Raw genomic sequence first — 21524 nt, 5'->3', positions numbered from 1 at the left:
CACTGCTTCAAATATTCTGTATCAAAAACTGTACATATTTCAAGAACTTTTCAGGCCTGTTAACCTATTTTAGATTGGGGGGGTGATAATCTGTTTTCTATCAAATCAATTGAATAAAAATACTCCACTGCTGCACAGATACTATACTATGTTGCTTGTCTTGTCATTTATAATTAGCAGTCGTATAAAGAAACCACACATGCCTTCTGCTGTCATTCCTCATCATTAGGGCTGTTGACAAGAGGAATTTCATATTATTTCTGTCTATACATTGGTACCTCAGGTTACATACGCTTCAGGTTACATATGCTTCAGGTTACAGACTCCACTAACCCAGAAATAGTGCTTCAGGTTAAGAACTTTGCTTCAGGATGAGAACAGAAATTGTGCTCCAGCAGCGTGGAATCAGCAGGAGGCCCCATTAGCTAAAGTGGTGCTTCAGGTTAAGAACAGTTTCAGGTTAAGTACGGACCTCCAGAACGAATTAAGTACTTAACCTGAGGTACCACTGTACATACATTAAAAATGTAAAATAGTCATCACTTCGCTTGTCCACAGACAGGTGGCGCTGCAAACTACGCTGTGACCAAAGGTGGGGATGGGTGGTCCAATCAAACCAAGAAGGGACAGCTTGAACTAGTTGCAACAGCGCCCCAGAAGCTGCCTTGCTCCCCCGACTGCTGTGTGTGCTATCCTTGGGGCCAATGCCCTTGGGATCCAGCTCCCCAGGTTAGCTAGTGCTACTACTTCCTGCCTTTCTGCTCCTCTGGTCAACATGGGAATCTGTTGCTTCTGCCACCACCATCACAGGAGAAGTAGCTTGGAAAGGAAGAAGTTGGTCAGAAGTGCTTATCCTCTGCTTCCTCCACCAATTAGACTGAAGAGCCGGCCTAGATAAGGTGTTGGTGGCAGCAGGAGCAGGTCCCCAGGTCAGCTAGTCAGTACTTCTGGCCTTCTTCTGGTCCTGTTCCTCCAGCCAGACCAACTCTCCATCCTGCTTGGCTGTGGCGACATGAGGTGGAAAGGGAAATGTCTAGTGGGTGGGGCACGTATGCAAAGCAACCTGGATCACAGCCCGTAATATCTATGTAAAAACACAAAGTTTCTTACATCAATTAAAATGACAATATAAAAGCAGTATAACCATCTCAAATAAAAAGCATAGCAATATCAGCAAACTTGACAAGTTCGTGCACAGCAGACAGAGCACTGTTTCCCATTAAAACCAAGTCAGTCTGACAAAAGGTTGCTTGAATTTTAAAAGGGCTGGCAAAAGGCAATCAAAGACGTTGCCATCCAAACCTCTTAAGGCAAGGTGTTCAATAACGCTGGTGGCTGCAGAGGAGACCCTATTTCTTGTCCCAGTCATAGGTGGGAATCAGAGAAGGGCGTCTCCACTACACTAGACCTTAGTGAGCAGGCACAGGCACATTAAGCATTTCATCCTTCTCTTCAGCTTCTTTTCTCTTAAAAAAAAAAAGAGAGAGAATTAATCTAGACTTCCAGAGCTACTTGCAGATATTCCAACAGTATAGAAAAGCTACTATGTTAAGAAATATGCATGGTTAATTCACATATTTTTAATTGTGCATGGGTCTACAATTTTAAATCAATATGCTAGCCTGAAAGTTTCCTGCAAAATTTCACCCTCCCACATAACTTTTTCTTTTTAAAATTGTTTTTATTAATTTCCGTTTTTCACATCACACAAGGCACAACATAATTCATAACACATTGACCAGTTTGCTTGAAAATATCTAATCAAATTATCTCAATTCCATCCAATAACTCTTTCCACATATTACCATGAGATCTCAGCTCAGTTAAAGGAATCATCTCTGAAACATCTACAAAGGGGGATACCTTTTTCCGCTTGTAAATATCCCATATGATATCAGGAACCACATCTACCTGTTGGAGGGGATGTGGGGAGACTGGATCTTACATACATACATACATACATACATACATACATACATGGTGGTTTTGCAAATCTGTTTACCCATTTGGGGTTTTGGTATTTAAAGAATTAAGTTTGACATACAAAATGTTTACAACATTCCCCTCAACTTGCTTTACTTGGACTAATGGACACATCTGCTCCACCAATTACACATAAACTGTTAATATTTCTCATTGCAGCAGCATGAATGGAAATAGTCGTGCATTGATGTGCTGCTTTGGGTTTGAACATTGAAGCATGGTGCACTAGAACATGGACAATAGCCTTGGCTGAAAAACTGCCCTGTCAGATATGTGCGACCAAAGGGAACATTCATCCTCATCTTTTCTATAATGTGTGGCAACCTTTTTTGGATTATATGCATCAAGAAGATTGTATCTATAGCTTCTTTTTCATATGTTACCAGAGCAGATTGGGAAGGGGCTCATGCTAATGTATGGAATTGGGTTGTTGCCTACATCGAGAGTTAATATTGCCAGTCTCAAAGGGGTTCCTACATCTTTGGACATGACTTAAAAGCACAAGAGCCAATGTACAGTGTTATACCGCCGGGACCACATAACACCGGTCCTGAGAGATCTGCATTGGCTCCCAGTACGTTTCCGAGCACAATTCAAAGTGTTGGTGCTGACCTTTAAAGCCCTAAACGGCCTCGGTCCTGTATACCTGAAGGAGCATCTCCATCCCCATCGTTCAGCCCGGGCACTGAGATCCAGCACTGAGGGCCTTCTGGCGGTTCCCTCATTGCGAGAAGTGAGGTTACAGGGAACCAGACAGAGGGCCTTCTTGGTAGTGGCGCCCGCCCTGTGGAACACCCTCCCATCAGATGTGAAGGAAATAAGCAGCTATCTTATCTTTAAAAGACATCTGAAGGCAGCCCTATTTAGGGAAGTTTTTAATATTTAATGCTGTATTGTTTTTAACACTCGATTGGGAGCCGCCCAGAGTGGCTGGGGAAACTCAGCCAGATGGGTGGGGTATAAATAATAAATTATTATTATTATTATTCCTAACTGTCTAGATTAGAGAATGTTGACCACTGCTGGTCTTAGACATCAGAAGGTTGGGTGTGTTTTTTAACCCCATGAAAAGCATCGGTTGCTTGAAAGTCTCAGCAACATCCAAGTCAAAATCATGTCACCTGGCTCCAGTCCTGAGTAATTCAAAACTTGGGTCAGCTTAACCCAGCTAGATCCAAACTAGAGCTTGACTCTAGATTTTCACAGCAGGATGCTGGGTGTGTGTGTGTGTGTGTGTGTGAGAGAGAGAGAGAGAGAGAGAGAGAGAGAGAGAGAGAGAGACCTTTGTAGATAGAAGAAACCTTACATGGACATTCCCCGACCCCCTTTTAGCCCTATGCAACTTTAGAAAGTACAGAAGCTCATTGAAGATTTGGATGTGGCAACTGATACATGACTGCCGTTCATATTTATATATTATCTGTTAGGATAAATTTGACATTGCCTTGTTCTGCTTCGCACAGCTGTGCATATCGAGTATTTAAAACCCTTCTGCTGGAACGCCTTCCTGATCAACTCTGGCGAGTCTGTAGAGCTTCACCATTATCAGATGCCTAAGCTAAGGCTGAAGGCATCCAGAGAATTTCTGTGAGCCCAGGGCATGGTTATCTTTCTATACCTCTAAACCATGTCTCCTTATAGCTACAGTGCAAGTGAGCTCAAAACTGGGGCAGCGATTGCAGTTTGTCATGTCAACGACACTGAAGACCTTGTTAGCAATACTTCACAAATGTCGGATCCTAACACATGGGAGACTAACAGAGCTTATTTCTCACTGTATGCTATATTTATCTAAATCTCAGAAGAATCCTACATCTCCTTTGATGATAGTTTATGTGATCTAAAATGCAGTTGATTGGTGCACAGGAATGCTACTTTTTAAGGAAGCATCTGCCTTGCTCAGAAAAAGGTCAAATGCTTGGCTTGAAATGCACAATGCAGCCGGAGAACATTTTTCATTGTAAAGTGTGTGTCATGCCATCATGCAATTTGGCTCCCTTTGCACTAATAAATAGACCCACCAGAGGCACTGCTCCTTGAGAGTGCAGAGGATCCCAGTCTTGGAGAGTGAGATTTGCATTTCCCAGTTGTAATTAAAGCAAGCCATGATATACAGTGGTACCTCAGGTTACATACGCTTCAGGTTACATACGCTTCAGGTTACAGACTCCACTAACCCAGAAATAGTGCTTCAGGTTAAGAACTTTGCTTCAGGATAAGAACAGAAATCAGGCTCCGGCAGCGCAGCAGCAGCAGGAGGCCCCATTAGCTAAAGTGGTGCTTCAGGTTAAGAACAATTTCAGGTTAAGTACGGACCTCCGGAACGAATTAAGTACTTAACCCAAGGTATCACTGTACTGACTCTCTGCTTTGAAGTTATATCTTGAGTGCTCTCAAAATTGCATCCAACATGGTGCCACTCTCCCATCAAATCCTTCCTCAAAAGCCATGTCTTCTACACGGGGTTTGGCTCAGCCTTTATTCCTCACCTACAGAAACAATGCCTATTGTATGTTTAGAGTTCTGCATATCCATCCTCACTCTTGCCTCTGCCTTTCCTGCGCTACCTTTCTTCACCACCTCTGCTGCCTCCCCCTCTGTCCAATTTTAGCAGGAGAGTTTCTCAGGGCCATGTACATAGATGAGGCTATGTAAATCAGTGGTTTTTTCTGTGGGGATGCAGGGGTACACATACCCCTAAAATATTTGTGAATCTTTGTACTTTTGTCCATTTACTGTCTTTATTTTTCCCGATTTGAACTATAAAATGGTGATTTTCTTGAGTCAAAATGAGAGTACCCCTAAACATTTTTTTTAAAAGAAAAAAAGCACTGACTTAAATAACAGCTACAACCACTGCATGGAGTCCTTCCTTTGTATGAGCTGGAAATATATCTTTTTTTGCTTAGAGAAATGTCTAACTGCTCAACAAAAAGGTACGAACGATGAAATGATCTTTCCATCTCAGGCGAATGATATTGCACTATTCCTTTAAAATTAATTTTCTGTCTGCCAGTTAGGGTTGCCATGCCATTTCTCCTGGCATGGATAAACAGTGAGCAGAGAAGAGTCTAGCCAGGAGCAGAAAGCAAACCAGAGCAGTCTTTACCAATCTGGTGCCCTCTGGATGTTTTGATCTACGACTCCCATCAGCTTTAGCCAACATGGCCATGTTTGCAGGGATAGATGGGAATCGTAGTAATCCAAAATATCTGAAGGGCACCAGGTTAGCAAATAGAGCATCTTCTCTATCTGTTTCTCTACCCATTCTGCCTCATTGCTCCCTGTGTCCATGAAACTATCCATTGCTAAAGCCAAAACAAACCTGTCAGAAAAAGGTGGTGTCCTTGCTCTTACTTTCCTGTTCCATTCATGAATTATTCTAGTAACTTTCTAGAGGAAATGGATGCATCACACGCTTGCCAGGCTGATTCTTTGTGCATAGTGAGAACAGGTATGCCTCTTTCCCCTTTGGACAATAAAAGGTAAATGTGTTGCCTGGACACTCCATGTGGAGGTGATCACAAATCAAGTCAACATAAGATGTCATCAACTGCCACAAATGTCGAGGTAGCAACAACATATATCCGCTAATCCATCACGCAAAGAGAAGCATCGGCAAGATGTATCCTTAAACAGGCACAACACACCCTATAAACAGAGAATTAAATTTAAGGGGGCTGAAGTCCAGAGATTCCTTTGAGTTTAAAGAACTAATTTCATCCTTATAACATGAAAGTTACAGAGGAGATTGTAAAGCCCATGGGTTGGGTTACCAACTAAATGAGAGTGGAGGGAAAACCTGTCATCTTCTGAGCCCATAAAAGCAACATCACATGAAGCTTTTTATTGGCACAGCAATGAACATTATGACCCCCTAGCTCGGCTGAACAAGCAGTCATGAAAGGCACGAAAGCCATTGCAAAAGTTGGCAGCTTTAGCCCCAGGGTTGCCACTTGTCCTCTCTTTCACCTTTAACGGGACCGTGACATGCAGATTTCACATGCAGGTAAAACAGAGATGGGGAACCTGTGATCCCCTAGATGTTGCTGGACTACAGCTGCCACCTTCCTTGACCACTGCTAGGTTGATGGGAGCTGAAATCACACAGACTCACCACCTCCCTGAATAAAGGTAATCTGAGAACGGAGAGATGGTCCAAAAGCGTTCCTCTTGGCCAGGAGTGCGGGCAGTAATATAGGGCCCTGCACTTACCTTTTTGTCTGTTAACTGAGTTCAAAAAGATGTCATTCTGCTTATTTCTCCCCTCTTCCTATAAAACAGGTTGATTATGCTTCAGGTTGATTATTTTATACAAAAAGGGGGGGGGGAACCTTGTTGCTTTAAGTTTGGGGTTTTGTGTGTGTTTTTAAAAAATCAAAATACTTCTGACCAGAAAGCAGTTATCTCCAAATGTTGTCCATCAGGCAGGCAATAAATCAGTCCCTTCCCACCAACATAGAAAAATATGGCTCTCTACTCTTCCGGTAACTTCTCTTGCTTCATTTTTCCATTGACCCTGCTCTGCAATTACTATCTTCAAGCTGATGAAATCTCATTCTCTCCAGCAATGACAGTGTCGGGCTGTAACCTGGGTCACATCGACCCACACTGCCATCTATTTCTGAAAGTACCGTATTTGGAATCCAAAAAACCTGACATTCTCCCCAGCTGTCCGTGACTCTTGAGAGGACTCCATGGTGCCTGATATTTAATAATGATCTCCTCTCCACCGCTCCCATCCAGCATTTTCTACAAGAATTGTATGGCAACTGCCAATATATGAGATTCCCAGTTCTTGATTAGTGTTATTCTCCCATGAGACCTATGCTGGGATTCCTGTATGTATCCTGTTGATTACTGAAGCAGGACTGAGTTTAGCAGTAGCTGCCTCACTGGCTTTGGATAAATAGTTCTATTAATATTTGTCCTTCCCATTTGCTGGATACCAAAAAAGGACAATGAGTGCTGTTAAAAATAAAAGTTTTGCATTTTTTCTTCCCCTATCAAGAGCACAACATCAATCTTTAATACCCTCCGATGAAAATAGGGACATCCCATTACTATTTAGACCCCACACATCTTACTGGGTTGCCCCAGCTACTCTGGGCAGCTTCCAACATATATAAAAACATAATAAAACATTTAAAAACTTCCCTACACAGGATTGCCTTCAGATGGCTTGGGGGTTGGATAACTCCATACCCTCCAACATTTCTCCAGTGAAAATAGGAACATCCTAAAGAAAAGTGGGACATTCCAGGATCAAATCAGAAACTGGGATGGCTTCTCTAAATCAGGGACATCCCTGGAAAATAGGGACACTTGGAAGGTCTGACCTTTACTGTCTGCCGACAATCATGTCTTTGAATTCAAGCAATTATTCCAGCCCAGATCTAGACTCTTAAGCATGGAAAGTCCTCCTGGTTTCCGAAACTGCAGCACAGATTCACTAAGGTTTTCAAATAGCAAAATGTGCTTTTAAAAAAGATTTGAGAAATTAGCAGACTCCAGATTTCATACTTTCCATTCAAACCAAGGGCCTGAATAAGGTTCCTGTAACTTTGAAAGGCCATAGTTCAACTTAAGAGTTACAGAAAAGGGTTTGAGTTCATCCCATATGGGAATGAGCCCATGTCTTGGTGGCTGAGAGCCAGCAGGCAGCAAAATATATCAGTATCAAGGGAGCATGGCATTAAGAGGAAGAAGAAGAGAAGGTGGCTGCGTGACCAGCCTCTTTTATGGGGTCTCCCAGGGTCACGCCCATCTACCTGGTCACATGCAGTGGGAGGAAGCTCCAGACCAGGTGTGACAGGAAGCCCTCCTGGCTGGAGTAACACACACACAAACCCTGCATGTCCACTCTGGGCAAACAGGAAATGTTGTACTTGACTGCATATGTTACATCCCACAGAACAGACATGGCACCTCACCTCTGCTGCCCTTTTGTACTTTGCCTGCTGATTGCAGCATCTGGGCTTGATGAGACATGTGACCCTCACCTGTTCCAAGCCTACTCCTGCTGAGGAATCACACCCCTCCTCCCAGAGCAAGCGAGCCCCACCTGGCCAGCTAGGGAGCTGGGCTGTGGGCCCTTGCCTGCCTCTGCCTCCTAGAGCTGCCCTCCTGCTGCTCCCTACACCTCAGAGCCCATCCTGTTTGTGGAGATGGGGACCCTCTGGCTCAGGTGATGGGTCCTGCTGCTCTGGTTCCTGTGCAATGACCCTCTCACCATCCTCTGTCACCCTATGAGTAATACCATCCCAGTCCCCTGCTTGCCCCTGTGTGTCCCAGTCCCGGCTACACCCCTTGCTGGGATCCTCTTCCTCCGCTCCATCATCCTACCAGTTCATAACAGTCACCAAAGCTGGGGGTGAGGGGAGCCTGGCAGGGCCAGTGCAGCTCTTATTGGAGCCTTCTCAGTGTTCAGAGCAGGGAACTGTAGACTAACTGGCAGAGTTTTTTTTAAGTAACTATTGCAGTCATATTCCAACCATAACTGTTTCATGCCAGGTGTCGAAGAGCACTTCTAACATCACAAAGAGTCTTTGTTCAACTGCCAACATGCAGAGTATGAGAAGGAACAAAACTTTAGGTAAGATCCTCTTCCAGACGAGATAGATTTCATGGAAGGGGGCGGTTGAACGGTGGAGAGATGCTATTGCTTGGAGCAAACTACAGCTCTCTGAACTTGCCACCTGGTCCAGACATAAGTCAGAAGCAATGGCACAACATTTGCACCAAAATATGACTTAATTTCTGGCACAAGAGTGCTCTTGTCTGCTTCTCCATTATTCCCAGCCACTCTTCACCTACTGCAGGCCGAGGCAAATGACTCTGGTAGAACGGAACAGGTGAAGCTGTGGCTGCATTTTCTCTTGCAATTTCCTACTTTTAAAGGGAAAAAACCTCTTGAGCTGCAACGCGGCAACCGTAGCAGCAGGGGGGAGTCCGAGCATGTGGCGGGTGCTAGTGTACAGGACAAGGCAGTAGTCACCAATGGCTTCTTTGGTTGTGTGGGACAGCCACCATAGGAAAGCCATTTTGAGCTTCTCTCTGAAAGGGTGGGGAAGTGTTTAAAACCTGGGGAAACAGAGGTTTTATAACCAAACTTCTTTATTAGTGCAAATTGATTTGGTCTTGACACACAATTATGAGATGTAATCAGAGTAATGGAAAAGTTTTAGAAGCATTGGCAGGGTCTCTCATGGGAAATGTGTGTATGTCTATATAATCAGCTGTCTGATTCCATTAACATGCCAGAATTGAAAATCACTTTAAAGCTGTTATTCCCCCTGCTTCTTTTTTGTCATGTACATGCACTTAGTATAGTACAAGCCTCCCACAGACACTGTGGAAATCATCTACAGTACCTGGTTAAGTCACTTGCTCTTCCTTTATTTCAAACTTGCATCTCTCTCACCCTGGGAATATGGGAAGCACAATGTCTTCTTTGAGCTTTCACCCTCACAATTCAGCACAGGCCTTGTTGTTTATTTATTCAACCATTCATTCATTTGCGTGGGAAGGTTAGATCTCGCTTTATTCCTCAAACAAATTCGAGGCGGCTACCAGTCAGAAATCACAACATGCAATTCAGCTGAATCATAAATCAAAATATTAGCAAAAAGCAAGACCGCATAAACAATTGCAAAACTGACATTAGACTCAGAACTCCATATAAGCATGCCTACATCTTGGTGGCTTAGCTGCAGGGAGCCCTGAGGCATGAATCTGTCTCCAGTGCCCATTAACATCCATAGGAAGCCATTCAGAGCAATCCTCAGGAGGTTTAGGGCACAGTGTCCTCAGCATGCAGAGAGCCACAGTTCCTCCTTGGCTATCTCTTAGGTGGGGTTAGCAAACTGAGATGCAGCCCCTCATACACCAGCCATAGCACCGTTTGATCTGGCACAGAGGCAGATGTTAGAAACATAGAGAATGTCGAGGGAGACTAAGAAACAGAGATGCAAACAGGATTTTCTGGCTCCAGTTTATGCATGTCAATTGGGCCTGCCCCACCCTGAAAAAAAGGACACAAATGTGAATGTTTGTGCCCTCATTTGTGGATAGGCCAGGAAGAAGCTGCTAGCATTGCCTGGATGGAAGGAAGACAGGCATCTTTCCAAGTTTTTTGTCCCATCTTTTGATTGAGGCGGTGGCTTACAATGCTTGCTAAAATTGCTTCCCCCAATGCTAACATTGCTAAGACTGTTTCACTAAATTGAAGTGCACAAAAGAATATAGCGTGGCACAATTCTATCCCTTCCCCTGACAGTGGGGTCAACCGAAAGGGAAATAGGATGGTGGGGAGCTGTTTGAAAAAATATTATGCAAAAGCAATGACTAAGATAATTCTCAATCTGTGGTTTGGAGCTAAGAAAGCTCCATATTGGGCTTGAGCAAAAATGGCTTGAAGCAGAAATAAACTCCTACTTTTCTGTTTCCTTCCTTTGAAAAGCATATGCAGGTGCCAGTAATTCCTGGCTCATTTACTAGATTTTATCTGTCTTCTCCCACCCCTCCAAACTCATTTTTATCTTTAAGATTCCAGTATATTTGCTTTGGCTCTATCCCAAAGGAGGCAGCTTCGCCCTCTTGTCTTGGCATGCACTTAGTTAATGAAACTCCAGGCCTCGTCTTCAGAAGGATTCCTTTCCATTGGCAACACCTTTTATGTTGTAGTAAAAAGTGGGTCAACCTGAAAACTGTCCATCTACTTTTGATGTATAGCAAATGTAATAGGGGGAAAGACTGAAGTAGCAGAAGAGGGTTGCTTGCATACTCGGTCCCATTAGCACTGGTGAACCATTGTTTTTCCAGTTTCCAAACACCACTATTTTTATCCTATAAAATCCAGTCTTACTGTTGTCACACTTTTAGCTTTTAGCTCCCAGTTCCAAAACTGTTGCAGAGAAAGGACACACAGAATACTGCTTTATTCTTCAAAATCCATCACTGTGCCAAAGACCCTTCTGTAATTTTATTTAGAACTCCGTCTCATTTGGTAAAGGTCCCCTGCAATGCTAATTAAAAGGTTCCTCACAACTTCTGATGTTTTGCTTGTTTCTTGCTGAGAATGGCAGTGATGTTTCTGTGAGTAGCTTAATTCCCCATAAACAGTTTATGTGCATTGCCTCTCTGTGTCAGTTCCTGTTCCCATGAGAGAGGAGAGACTTTGATTTCCAATTCCTTCTTGCTATTGTTTTCGCAATAGACCCTGACAATAAAATAATAGTAATACAGGAAATTAGGAATTAAAGCTCCTTCTTCCCATTGCAAACATGGTCACTGCAACAACAACAACAACGGCTACATCTGCACCATACATTGAATACATTCCAAAGAATCCTGGGAACTGTAGTTTGTTACAGGTGCTGAGAATTGCTAGGAGACCCCCAATTTCCCTCACCGAGCTACAATTCCCAGAGTGCCCTGGGAAGAGGGATTGACTGTTTAAGCCACTTCGGAAATCTGTGCTCTTAGTAATAATAAATAATAATAAAAATAATTTATTATTTATACCCCGCCCATCTGGCTGGGCTTCCCCAGCCACTCTGGGCGGCTTCCAAACAAAATATTAAAATACTGTAATACATCAAACATTAAAAGCTTCCCTAAACAGGGCTGCCTTCAGATGTCTTCTAAAAGTCTGGTAGTTGTTGTTCTCTTTGACATCTGGTGGGAGGGCGTTCCACAGGGAGGGCGCCACTACCGAGAAGGCCCTCTGCCTGGTTCCCTGTAACTTGGCTTCTCGCAGTGAGGGAACCACCAGAAGGCCCTCGGCGCTGGATCTTAGTTTCTGGGCTGAACGATGGGGGTGGAGATGTTCCTTCAGGTATACTGGACCGAGGCCATTTAGGGCTTTAAAGGTCAGCACCAACACTTTGAATTGTGCTCGGAAATGTACTGGGAGCCAATGTAGATGTAGTATAGGCATATGTAAAGAAACAAAAACAAACACCAGTATTCTGAAGCAGTCATTTCCATGGGTGATTCCTGCCGGCTTCAAGGTCCTTCATGATGATGATGTGGACCTTGGTACGAAAACATTGGAAGCTGGTGTTGTTTCCCAGCGTATTTCCAGTTGTGAGTCTCCAAGTCAGGTGACCACATACAAAGACAAGGCTCTTCTGTTTTTTAACTGTAGTGTATAGAAGAGGGAACTTTGTCAGATGCTGTTTTTCTCAACTCTGCTTGAACAGCTGATCTTACAAAAATTCTTCTTCTTCTTCTTCTTCTTCTTCTTCTTCTTCTTCTTCTTCTTCTTCTTCTGCTGCTGCTGCTGCTGCTGCTGCTGCTGCTGCTGCTGCTGCTGTATTAAAGGTACATGACTGCCACCTTCCTTTGCACCCGATCATCCTAACTACTTGGGCACAAGAAACTAGTGTTTTGCTGACTCTGCAAGAGAAGCAGAGGGCATATTGATTATTCTGCTTCCAGAATGGGGTCTGATGCTCAAAATACCATACTGGAAGTCAAGAGAGAGAGAGAGATTGTTTTTTGGTTTTTTTGGTTAAAAATCAGACTCCATATGAAAATGAGAATAATGCTCATTTTGTACAAGGTATGTGTGACTGATATCAATATTCATATAACAAATCAAGGAGCTAGGGTTTCATTGCCAGTTTGGCAAAAATGAGTGGGTGTCAAAGAGAGAGCCAGCAGTAAATCACACTACTGCAAGCTGGAGTTCACTCTTTATAAGTAAAAACAGGATATTCACAGACTTGACAGAATGTCAGGCCTAATAAGCACAGCAGCTCATCCCCACAACCCATGAATCAGTTGCCAAAACTGAAAGTCACTTTCTCCTCACAATCAGTGCTTTCCCCCTAAAATACAGTGGTACCTCTGGTTAAGAACTTAATTCGTTCCGGAGGTCCGTTCTTAACCTGAAACTGTTCTTAACCTGAAGCACCACTTTAGCTAATGGGGCCTCCCGATGCTGCCGGGCTGCCACCGTACGATTTCTGTTCTCATCCTGAAGTAAAGTTCTTAACCTGAGGTACTACTTCTGGGTTAGCGGAGTCTGTAACCTGAAGCGTTTGTAACCCAAAGAGTTTATAACCTGAGGTACCACTGTAATGTTTAGGGGTATTCTAATTTGGACTCAAGAAAACCACCATTTTATCGTTCAGATTGGAAAAAATAAATACAATGTATGGACCAAAGTTCAAAGATTCACAAAATATTTAGGGGTATGCGTACCCCTGCGTGTGTCCCCCCCCCAGAAAAAGCACTGCTCACAACCATCTAAGTCCCCTCCTCTCCAGAGCTTTTTCCAAGCAATCGGAGACTGTGCCTGCATGAAGCCAACCTTTCCTTTACCCTTTTCATGCCTCTTCTGGTTCTGGGAGACCAGGAGAGAGAAGAGCTTGTCAAAGCAGGAGGGGGAGACACCCATGACTCTTCACCAGTCTGACTTCCCCCTCACCTGTTCAGCTTCTGCCTCTGATTCTAGACTGTTCTCTGCCACAGACTCTCCAAGCTCACTAAACCCTGTTACCTCTTCAGCTTCTGACACCTCCTGCCCCCAGTCTTCTCCTTCTCCCTCTGACCAACTCATCACTGTCCCATCGCCATTCCCTAGGCTCTGAGCCTTCTTCCTTTGGTGGTTCCCCCCACCATTCCTCTGCGTCCAACCAGTCCATGGCATTGGAAGGGAGGGAGTTTATGCTGTTACGTAATTCTCTCCATGCCAAGCGCAAAAGAGCTGTTGTGAATTCTACTTCTTCTCATTTCTGCCCAGGTGCTGTAAATCAACCTGTGTAGTAGAAGCACAAATATCATTCTACCCACTGCCTCTAACTCCACTGCTAAGGTGAGAAAGAAATGTGTCAATTTGTTTATGTGTGACTTAACTCAGAAAAATCCAGTGATGCAGCCTACAGCGGTATCGGATTTAAACATATCAGGAGTTGCTTCAGGATGCAGAATAAACTGGAATGTGTACATAGCCAATGACGCAAGTTTGCTCAGTGTTTTCTGTCTGCTGGCAATGAACAAGAAGAAAATACACACCGCAATACCCTGTGATATGCCACAGAAACTGGGAAGGTTTCTACAGGACATGCACAATATGATTGTACTGGAAATTTCTGCAGAAGACTGTCACTACAACATTGGTTTGTCTCTATGGGTAAAACTCCAAGGAATGTTGTATTTTATATTTATATATGATACACAGATTTGATGTTACCTGATTTGATTAAATGCTTCTAATAATTTACAGAACCTAGGCAAACTGGTGGGTTACTCTCAAGACTTCACATTTAAAAACAAAACAAAACCCAAAGCAGCCTAAACAGGCTGCAAGTTTGAGCAAAGAAAGGGTGACCTGGAAGAGAGTCCTTAATGCTTTCCCTTCCAGGTTATTTAATTCCAACCAATCTATAGATCGCTTCATAACATAACGCCTTGGAAGTGGTGTACAAATTAAAAACAGAATAAAATGCAGGTTCTAAGAAACAACCAATAATACAACTCTAAAACCAATAAAAACAACAAAACAATTTCTGCAAGTATTCCATAAACGACTGGGTCACACCTCAGGAAAAGCCTTCTTAAACAAATTTCTCCAGTTGATGCCTAAACATCAAGACACTAGGCGCCTGCCTGGTATTGGCTGGTAATTGATTCCAAGGGGTGGGAACTGCAACACTTAAAGGCTGGTTTCTAACATAAGCTAAGTGCTTAGTGGGGTTAGCTCAAAACCTGCAGACTTCTTTGTCACTTCTGTAGGTGAAAAAGCAGCTGGGCTATGAAATGTCTCAAAGGGCAAGAAATAAGAAGGGATCTCTCTTCACCCACTCTTCCTCTGCTCTGGTACAGTCTGCCCAGGGTGGTAATACAAATAACACAAATCACGGGCAATAAATGCATGTAACATGTAATTTGAACCTGAGACTGATCTGGAAGTAGCTATCACTGAACCTCTGATGTATAAATTACAGAAATCAGACCTGATTAGATCTGGGTCACATTAAAGAGGCAGTAAACTAACAGGTATTTAACTTATCATTATAGTTTTAGTACCACAGGCAAGGGGAAGATGTGATATGAATTGGGTTTTTTGAAATAAAAAAAACAACAACCTCAGGCACCAGAATGTCTTAGCTCATCTTTCCTCCAGGATGTTCCATTTGTTCATATATATGGGCATGTAAACACAGCTAGCGATGGGAACAAAATCAGAATTAAGGGAGTTCAGAATATGAACACCCAGTTTGCAAAGCTTTACCCTAACACAAGATGAATGCCAACCCTTTCGAATTCAGACTCAGTTTGTATTGGGGTTCAGCTCCACTAGCCTGCCAGCTCTCCTGCCCTGCCCACCAACCCTCCCCTTCTCCAAAACCTACCAGGCAGGGCAGGGCAGGGCAAATGCAATGGCAGGGACTCTCTGGGGGTCTCCATACAACACCTCCTCCCCCCTCCCAATGCCACAAGTCCTGCAAAAAGGGTACCCTCTGGATGTTCATCATCCCTGACCACTGGGACTAATAGGGACTGTAGTTCAACAAGATTTGAAGGGCAAGATGTTGGATACCTTTGTCCAGTGACACCATCAGAAGCACCACGAGTTGTCCCAACTAGGAACTCGTCTTAACAATGTTTTCTGGGAAGCCCAATTCCAAATCAAGCTGAGAGCTGATCACCCAGCAGAGAAAAAGGGAAGCAATGTCTGAACAAATGTATTAATGACCAACATTTACTTACACACACACACACACACACACACACACACACAATAATAAAGAAGACACAAGCATAATAATCTATTATTTATATGCCACCCATCTGACATACTATTTAATTCCTGAGCCCTTTATTCTTGTCCAGGCTCAACATGCCATTTTAAAGCTATTTTTGTTTAGGTTTCGTTTGCTCGTGTTATCCCAGTGAATGCTGAACAAGGCCACGGTTTTGTGAAACAGATCCAGGAAGCTATTTAATCAAGATCAAAGCCAGCTTTTATCAGGCAAGACCATTTATATTGGCAATTTTTTGAAGGTCACTGACTAACCATTCACAAATCAGGGGAGCTGTCCAGCTAACTCCTTCTTTACTCTGGACATTGCTTCTGAGATTGCAGCCTTCTGGTAAAAAACAAATGGTTAAACTTTAACTCACCTTCAAGGGACTTTTGAGTTTCCCTATGAAAAGCAAGGAAATATCTATATTTTTAGTGCTGTGAATGTTAGCAAACAACTGAACACTCCCATCCCTTTGATTTGCAATACTTTGTGAGGGGTGGAGTATTTGCCTCTAGTAAAATAGTCCAACTAGCCTGATTTCTGCTCTACTGTATTAAACTTCTTTTCATAGTTCTATTATCCACAAGGTCATTAGTAATCTTAAATTAACTAAGACAGGAATAATTAATAGTACCTGATCTCTTAATTATCGAAAGGAAAGTGTGAGGGGCGGACAGGTTTCTCTTTGGTTTCCCCCCTCAGCCCTACTCTCCAATTATGCTTGAATTTCTTTCTTCCTTTACTCTGGGGGTTAACCATAATCAACATTACATCTGCAATGGCATTTTTTGTTTTTGCAAAGGACAGTTGGCAGCCATGTTGAGACTGAACTTTGTTTGGAACTGCCACTGCCAGTGCAGAGGTTAACATGAATAATGATCAGTTCCAAAATAATAATAATAATAATAATAATAATAATAATAATAATAATAATAATAGGGAGGAAGAAGGGGTTTGCAATCAACATGTACTGTTTTGCTCCTGAAAGACTGTGGAAGGGGCAGTTTTGGCCTGTGTGGCCATGGGTGAGTATTTGTGAAAATTATTTCCTCCATGTGTTGCACTGTTGAGCTGCATCAAAATGCTGGGGTTTGCCACAAGATCAAGAGGCGCAGCCATTCAGTTCAGCACCTGCTTTGCATGCAGAAAGCCCAAGTTCAATCTTCAGCAGCCCAAGGTAGGGCTGAGAAGGACCCCTCTCTGAAACCCTTCCAGTCAGAGTAAGCAGTAGTCAGCTAAAAGGACACCGTTGCCTGCCTCATGCATCAGTTTTCTATGTCCCATTGTTCTGTGGGTGAGCATCATGACGTGATTAGCAACCTGCATACAACAGGCCTCTTCTTCACACCGACTGCTTATGTATGGAGGTATCTGTTCGACATGTCCAGGTCGATGAAGACTTTGATCATAATAAGAAGTAGATAATGCAGAACTCAGACACTAAAATGGCTACATGCCCAGAGCAGGCCATTGCCAAGGGATCCATAAAAGGATTGTGCTTACAGTTCTGCATGCATAGCGCAGTGATAACGTACATGCCTCGGGGGCAAGAGATCCCAGGTTGAGTCCTTAGCACCACCGGTTAAAAGTACTGTAACTCAGATGCAAGGGACAGGACTGGAATGGGAAGGACTTCCATCAGAAGCTTTGGATCAGAAAACACAGCATTGCCTGGGCTATGTGGATCATTATCCTAATCTGAGTCAGACTATGGCAGGTTCATACACATAGGGCTGCCATACATCCAGAATTTCCTGGACATATCTGGGATTCATCTGTCGGAAAGAGCGGCTGGGCAGAAGTTGCTAAGCTTGGTAAAAATGTCAGGGGAAACCCGGGCATATGGCAACTCATGTTGAGAGTGTTGACTTTTTGGAGAATTTCCTAAAAAAAAAAAACCTGGAGATTTTGCAAAAAAAAAATATCTTAACAACTTTGGGCCAAAAAGAAAGAAGTAACCCCATGGTAACCCTAATACACACATCATTCTGAACAGAACTCCGTGTTAACCCATTTGTGCACTGAGATTGCTGAATCAGGCAGAAGATACATGAAATGAATTGTGGTGTGGCTCTTTAACTGAAAGCCAAAAAATAGGGAAAGGAATTTTTGTGATACTGCATGAGTCAGAATTCAACTTTCCTAAAAGTCAATACCCGAAGGCAACTACCGATGCAGTCTGTAACAAATGCTTCTGTATGTGTGGATTAGGACAAGCACGAATACACTTCTTTTCGTAGTTAGCTGCGTGCAAACTTCAACACCCTGAAGAAAATAAGCTAATGATTCACGTGCTGCAAAACAATTATTTGCGCTCCCCAACTGGGCCTCTCGGAAGACATTGCATGTGCATAACTTTCCATGTAGTTTGGCTGCTGTCCCAGTAGGACAATGAACTCGGAAATATGTGCCGTGGAGAGAGCTGGTTGCGCTTGATCATTTTCTATTACACAGCCTTGAACTTAAAAAAACTGCTCATGTACCACAGAGGCAATGAATCTCGGCCTGCCATCAGAATTTAGACACCTGACATAGGCATAAACATAATTAAGACTTTAAAAATAAATAAATCGTAGGGCACTTCCAGATGACCTGTTTATTGCATATTCATCCTGATTGGTTTGCAGGGAGATTAAATGGCGATCTGTCGAAGTGTTATCCTTCACTTCCCAGTTAAGGTCTATCACTTCCCTTATAGCAAAAAGTCTGATCCTTTGGGGAAGTGAGTTCGTTGGACAAGATCTCCCACATGACCTAGAGGAAGGGCCATAGCTCTGTGATAGAGAATCTGCTTTGCATTCAAAATATCCCAGTATCAATTCTCAGCATCTACGTGTGAGGCTAGCAAAGACTTTTCGTCCAAAACTCTGTAGAGCTGACTTGCAGTCAGGGTAGAAAATGCTAAGCTAAACAGACCGGAAGCATCCACAGACATATGTATTTTTGGGGTGGTAGCTTAATTCTGAGCATATTGGTCTACCCCCCAAACATATTCCATGTGATAAACAATAAAATATTTAAGCATCCTGTGTTCTCTGTAGCATAGATTTGTGATGTGCAGTACAAATAGATCATTTTCCCCACCTCCATTTTAGGGACTCATTTGTGTAGGTGAAATAGCTTGCGATTTATGCTTTTCGTGAAAGAGGAAACTGAAAAATGCACTCCTTGAGGATTAAAAACTAAGTGTGTTGAAAATATTTATAAGTACAAGCATATGACAAGTATGCCTCCAGCAAGGCTTCCTGACAAAATGTTAGGCCCAGTGAGAAAACAGCATTGTTACCTCAGAGGAGCTACAGCAACAGTGAGTATTCCATACAAAAAGTTCTACAGCCATATAAAGTGGCCCATCGAGAGTCCTTTATCTGTTTATGTCATCCCACAAGGATTGTCAAGCACCTAAAAAGCCTGGCATAGATAGATAGATAGATAGATAGATAGATAGATAGATAGATAGATAGATAGATAGATAGATATGTCATAGCTGCAGAGCCATGTAGATGTTTTAGGCAAATGCATTCTAGGTTCAGGCTCCTACTTGGAAATGATGCTGAGCCTTCATTTACTCTCTTATAGGCTCTGAGATAATTGCTTCCTTCAAAATTAGATGTAATTACTCCCTCCCATGCCTAAAGAAACAGCCTGACAAAAACGAGTTATCCACACTCTTCCTGCAAGAGCATTTCGTCATTCAGTTGGCGAGAGGTGGCTTCTCCTCTACCGAGCGAGGCTGCCGCTCGCTTGCTTGAACAAGTGTGGCCAGATTTATTCTGTTCTGCGGGCTTTACCCCACACCCCATCGTGATGTGCCTCAGTCCCTTCTCAGGTTGTTTCCACACACAGCTGCTTCTCCCACAGGCAAAGCCATCTCCAGGTCTGTTGGCTGTCACAGGCAAGAGGCCTGCAGTCCCTTCCCCTGTTGAAACCACACTGCTCTCTTGCTTGTAAAGAAAGTATTTGACAGGTTATAGGGTGGCTTTTCTTCTTGTTTAAAAGCTGGGTACAAAATAAATTTGAGGTGGGAGTGTGCACAGTTTATACAGATCATCCATCGTATCAAATATATGGCTTCTTGTTCAGAAATTCACTGACCTCCATGAGATACTGAGGGGAGGGAAAAGCTTTCCCAGACTTTGCCCAGGATTCAAGTCCTCAGGTTCACCCATGAATATGTATTGAAGACAGGTTTGGGTCTGGATATATGCAAGTTCACTTATTCTCCAGGGACTCCATGACCAGTTAAGGTCTACCACTACCTCAACAGCTCCTCAGTTTCCACAGAGCACCCCAAGAACGTCAAAAGCATCATGATAAAATTCTCGGTTTATATGAATAGAAAGAAAGAATTGAATAGCATAAAATTACACATTGCGTGCATATGGTTGCATACCTGGCCGTCCCTATATGAATATCCTCTTCTTTTTGTGGCATGTGGTAAGCCCTGGGGTTTAAATAAGGGGCTGCCAGCTCTGCAACTGTAGACAGCTGACCTCAGTTTGAACCCGACTTATTTTTGCGCATGGCGCTTGTAAAGTGATAACTGGAGTGGGTGAGGGTTAATTTTTTTTTTTATGATGCAGGCATGTTTAAAGTGCAGATCTGCCATTGCTAAATGCAGGAGGTGTTTTGAAATTCAGGGCTGCTGTGTTTCTGTGCCCCCCGAAATAGTATATGTAGTAGCTCACAGAAAAATGGCAAAGCACAAGAGCTGAAAGTCTCTGTTCATAATATTTAAAAAAAACACATTTATTCATGCCTGGCAGCCCGGTTCCATCCAGGGAGGAAACCCTGCCAAAGTAAATAATTCCAGAGAGCACCGGAGATAAGAAAGAGGCAAAGGAAGGGGTCTTAGCAGAAATTACTGGGCTATAAAGAATAACAAGAACTTCAGAGAGGTTAAATCTTACTTGCAGATATAGAAGCCTCCAACAGACAGCTAGTGTGCTTAATTCAGGCAATGGGGAGGTATTGGAGACACCCACCATTTGACTCTCTTTGCATTCAAGTTTCTGGGGAGGGGGAGGAATGAAAGGCAGTGTCTAGACTTAGCAAAAGACCTCTGAGCTGTAGATGCAGACCTACACGGTTCCAGCAAAATTCCAGCTGCTGTTTGCATCTTGGTAACCTCCACGGTTACTGTAAGGATTAAAAGAATTAACAAAATTCCACAGAAACTTTGTCTTGAGGAATGCTAAGTACTGAGTTTCTTTTGGGGTGGGGTTCCTACTTACTGTGGATGTACTTATTAAAATGAAGGTAATTTAATAAAGATGATGAAAGTGTCCTTTAAAATATTATAATAAAGCAGGGTGAGAAAACTTGTTTTAGGAAGAGAGACGCAATCGCTTTTGGGCAATCTTTGCAGGTCAGGTGGGGTGTTACATGCTAGCAAGGGGCAGGATCCAAACCAATGGTGATGCCAGGGAGCAAAGCTGCATGCAACATGCTTTCATAGCCACACCACATTAACACAACTCATGCACATAAATTCATCTGCGCATCCACACCTGTGACCTAGATGCTTTTGGACTGCTATATCCTCTGTGGAAGTGTGTCAACAGAATTTTGTTGTTTTTCTTCAGTGGTACTTCATATATATTTTTTTGCTTCTTTCTGACTTATATTCAGTTGTATTCCAAGGGCTTTGAGCAGTTGGCTGCAAGGCTGTTTTATGAGATAAAGCATGGAAAGATCCCCATTCCCAGGACCTCACAGTCTAAATATTCAGAAGACACGGAAAGCCAAGGCACAGAAGAGGAAGCACCAGCTCAGCAACAT

This window comes from Podarcis filfolensis (assembly GCF_964270895.1).
Source record: "Podarcis filfolensis genome assembly, chromosome: 5".
Classification (NCBI taxonomy): domain Eukaryota; kingdom Metazoa; phylum Chordata; class Lepidosauria; order Squamata; family Lacertidae; genus Podarcis; species Podarcis filfolensis.
Note: the sequence above shows the minus strand (reverse complement) of the source record.